The sequence below is a fragment of the Palaemon carinicauda genome, chromosome 3, assembly GCF_036898095.1.
Source record: "Palaemon carinicauda isolate YSFRI2023 chromosome 3, ASM3689809v2, whole genome shotgun sequence".
NCBI lineage: Eukaryota > Metazoa > Arthropoda > Malacostraca > Decapoda > Palaemonidae > Palaemon > Palaemon carinicauda.
The window spans coordinates 29702879-29707878 of NC_090727.1; positions in this window are offsets into that span (position 1 = coordinate 29702879).

Consider the following 5000-nt stretch of genomic DNA (forward strand, 5'->3'; position numbering starts at 1 on the left):
TCAGTGGTGCCTTTTCTCTAGCATTTGAACCTTGTTGACCTCTAATCTTGTCCTGCCATTTAAATTTTTTGTATGTAATTTCAGACGATTTGATTTCCAAATTTCACTTAACCAGCCATTGTCTGATTTGGTTTTCCTAAATACTTAAGTGATTTTATGTCATTAATCCTTTTTCTATCCAATGATATTTCATCTTCCATTGCATACTCCATTCTCATCATTTCTGTTTTTCTTCTATTTATCTTCAGCCGAACCTCATGTGATATTTCATGCATGCTGATAAACAAGCATTGCAAATCCTGCGGTGTTCTGCTAACAAGGACAGCAGCATCATCATAATCTAGGTCCGCTAAATTCTTATCACCAATCCAGTCCAATACTTCCCCACTATTTCCGACTGTTCTATGCATTACGAAGTCGAAGAGGAGGATAAATAACATAAGTGACAACACATTCCATTGGAGTGCTTTGCTGTTTACTGGAAAATTCATTTTATATGACTCCATTAACATTACCATGCACTTGCCATGCTCATGAACAGACTTAATCAAATTCACATAGTTAAGAGGAATTCCATAATAATGCAGGACTCTCCATAAAATTGGCCGATACACACTATCGAAGGCTTTTTTATAATTCATTTATGCCATCAAAAGTGTATTTCTATATTCTACACAATGCTGTACAACATGTCTCAAAATGAAAATTTGGTCAGTGAAACTTCTACCTTTTCTAAATCCTGCTTATTCATCTCTGTTATCCATTAATCTTTCACTCCAGTATCTTTTGAATAAGCATACTATATATTTCCATAACTAATGTAAGTGTTATGCCTCTGTAATTATTGAAATCAGTCAGGTCTCCTTTTTTTTGTCATTTTCACCAACACTCCTAACTCTCATTCATCAGGTTTTGCCTCTTCATGCCACATTCTACAAAATAACCTTTTAAGTACAATGGGAGTCACTTCATTTTCGGCCAGTATCATTCATCCTTTAGTGTTTATAGGATAACCTCAACTTCACTCACACTGAATTCATTCAAAGTCACATCAAGGTCTTCATCAGCTTTAAGTATAAGTCAGAGTATTGTTTTCAACTCAAAATTTCTGATATTATTATGTGAGTTTATAATAAATTAGACATTATTAAATTTTCAAACCTTTATTATAGGAATTACAATTACTTTTACAATAAAAAAACAAAACTATTTTTATAAATGATTTCCAATTGGTATTTTAATGAATATTTAATTGTATCAATTTGAAAACCGTATTTTCCATAACGTTCTTATAATTCTGCTTTAAGTCTCTTCTTCAAAATTTCCTTTGGAACTCAGGAAGAAATTCGCTTGGAAGTGATCTGATACAAGACTTCCTTCCCTACTTTGGACATATAATTTAGTACATTATATATTAATTTATAGAAGCTAATATTTATAGATATGATAAATATTAATTTTATCTAAAGTAAAACTTAATTTGTCATTAAAATTTTCAATGAATACATATAATAATAACGTCTACTGACTCAAAATATTATATGACATTTTCCAAATTACTTGCTTTAAATCTTCATTATTATAACGTCTGCAAAGTCTTCTCGCTCTTCAGGGATATAAGAGAATAATTGAATAATATTTTTGCTCTCTGTCTGTACATCGTTTTCTTGTTGCTCCATCATCATCAACATTTCCTTTACCAAATTGTTGAGGTTATTCCTTTTGGTTTCTTCAATTCATATAGGCCTACAATTCAACGCTTAAAACATTTAGACGCAGAAGCTGCAATATAAGATAGGCCTACAATGCAACGCTTGCTAATATCGATGCAGAAGCTGCAATGTAAGTTAGGCCTACATTGAAACGCTTAAACTCGCTTATTAAGCCATTTTTTAATCTTTTATTCTGTGGCTTTGATCTAACTGAATTTTATTCTTTAATTAACGTATTTAAATTGTATATAAATATTCGAAACACTTAGGATTTCCTCCTCTCTTTTCTCGTTTCTACTCCTCTTACTCCGAGCAACTTCCACAGAAGCAAATTATCTCTTCGATTTCAGGGACAAAAAAGCTTATACAAAGTCATCCGATTTAGAAATAGTTAAATCGCCTAAGAAATATATAATATTTTGATAAATGTATAATTCACAATAGTTTTGGAATATGAATAAAATTTTATCATTAGAAAAATAGCATAGATGTTTAAGATATCGATATATTATAGAATTATTTTGATGGCTATTTTGGGTGCAGTTGCGTAAAATATTCGGTTCGGTAGTGTTTCAGAGAGACTATTTTATTTTTGGTATCAACCATAATCATTATTAATAAGATCTATATTTCATATCAAACAAAGCCTAAAACACTTAAAGCGGTCTTGGGCCCTTTTCCAAGACTTTCTTGTTTATTTTTTGTTTTTACCATAAATAACTGTCATTCTTGATGAAAGTTTAAAATTACAATAATAAGGGGATAATAAGGTCGAAAGAAGCAGACATTTACTTGAATAGCTAAGCCAATCTAAAGTCTATGCTTTGCAATGAGAGCATAGCTGTTAGGAACCTTGTTTTCAATTATGGCTCAGTAATAGCTTATTAGGAGGCAGCGAGTTCCCTGGTGTGTTGTAATAAGTATGAAACGATTAAAACATATTATTATCTACAAAGACAATATCATATCGACTTTTCAGGGATCGGAAATTTAGTCTGAACACTGTGTCACTGAGATGTGCTATAAAGATAAAAGACTTTTCACCTTCAACTTCTATACTCCATTTGTTAGGCCTATAAGTATTTCCAATCCTTAACTTGGATATCTAACCTAGACTATCCATCGAACAGTCACAAATAATTTCCAAGATTTCACCGTGTTGTTTGATTTTAACTATGACGGTCTAAGTATAAATAATATTTCTAGACCATGTTTGATACAATTCTTTGGAAACTTCCATTTTATAGAGTGTGAAGTAGATGATGAAAGGAGAAGTATTGATTTGATAGCTCAAGATAGAGATGACCGGCGAATGTAACCGGGGCCCTTTGCGTCAGTAGGCGTAGATGATGATGAGGATATATATAACGAATTTTAAATAAAACTCTTTAAATATAAAGATATTAAAACTGGTCATTTGGATTTATGAAAAGTTACTTCACTAAAATAGTTTCTCTTAATAAAAAGAAAAAAAATGTCTCCTCAGAATCTGAAGCTGTGAGCTTAAAGTCAAGGGATATTGTGTAATCGTTTTTACACTAAAATAGATCGTATTTGCTGCTACCAAAGAAACACAGGAGGAATATAAATGCTGGATTTTAGAATACTGCACAAAAGCAACGATGTTTTTGCTGACTTTAATGTCAGGTAGTCCTACAGTGCAATGCTCTATAAATGCAGAAACTAATGTTATATAGGACTACAATTCAACACTTAAAACATATAGATGCGGAAGCTGCAATGTAAGTTAGGCCTACATTGCAACGCTTAAAACATATAAAACATTTATAAGGAATTTATTCTTTGATATCGCTCACTTTAAAAATCATCTTCAACCGAAGGGGGAGGCAGGAAAAGACAGTCCTTTAGGCCTACGCAATACGAGCTGTCGGTTAACTGACTGCTGTGCAAACTCGCTAAATAAGCCATTTTTTTAATCTTTCTTTCTAGTTTGGCACTTTCCCTTATTTTTCATCTGTGGCTTTGATCCAACTGATTTCATTCTTTAATTAGCGTATTTAAATTGTCTATAAATATTCGAAACACTTAGGATTTCCTCCTCTTCTTTCTTATTGCCGCTCCTCTTCGATCAATTTGCATAGAAACAAATTATTTCTTCGATTTTAGGGTACAATTTTTTTATACAATTAGTAATCTCACATAGAAATAATTAAATCCCCTAATAAATATATATTATTTTGATAAATGTATAATTCACATTAGTTTTAGAATACAATTAAAATTTTATCACTAGAAAATCACATAGATATTTAAGATATCGGTATATTATAAAAATATTTTGATGGGTATTTTGCGTGCAGTTGCGAATAGTATGCAAGGTCCTTTTCGATTGTTTTTCTTTTATTTTTGGTGTCAACCATTATCATTATTAATTACAGCGACGTTTTATTCATAGACTAAAACAGTTTTAGTGGTCTTAGGCCTTCTTCCAAGACTAATGATATTTTTTACTATAAAAAAAGTTTTTCTTGATGAGAGTTTGAGTAATTATATTATTCTATTTTTTTACCCAGATTTCGGTTGTGATGAAATCAGTTATGGCAACCTATTATGCTTTTCCAACCGTTTATTTATTTCATGAGTCTTCTGCAATTATACAACATATCCTCTCTTTTAACTCTTTCTCTTCATATTCCAAAATATTCTGTATTACTTTCTTTACATAGGTCACAAACATCATCTTTGCACACAGGTGGGGGTTCGAATCTCCACCCGGCCAGAAGCTGTTATCATAAAATGAATTCCAAGTGGATATATATTCCCAAGATGGAATTCGGTATTAAATGCCGTTCGTGAGTGATTTTTACATTGATTGAAATCATGTGTGCTTGTGATATATATATATATATATATATATATATATATATATATATATATATATATATAATATATATATATATAATATATATATATGTGTGTATATATATATATATATATATATATATATATATATATATATGAAACTGTACTAATGTTGATAAAACATTATTTTGGGCTTTGTTGAAGATGATTCTTGTGATAGGGATCTTCCGCCTTAAATAAGATACAACAGAACTATTTTGTCTCAAAATGAAAAGTTTATATTTTAGATTTTTGGTTTCAGTCTTGTTATGTTTTTGGTTGTTTAGAATAATTTCATTTTTATTTATGCTACATTGGTACCAAAATAAGAAAATTAACTTTTATCATAGAAACTAAATATTTCTTTAAACCAGATTTTTTGTATGATATTTTTCGGTATATAATAGGTGCCTCTGAGTAACATGA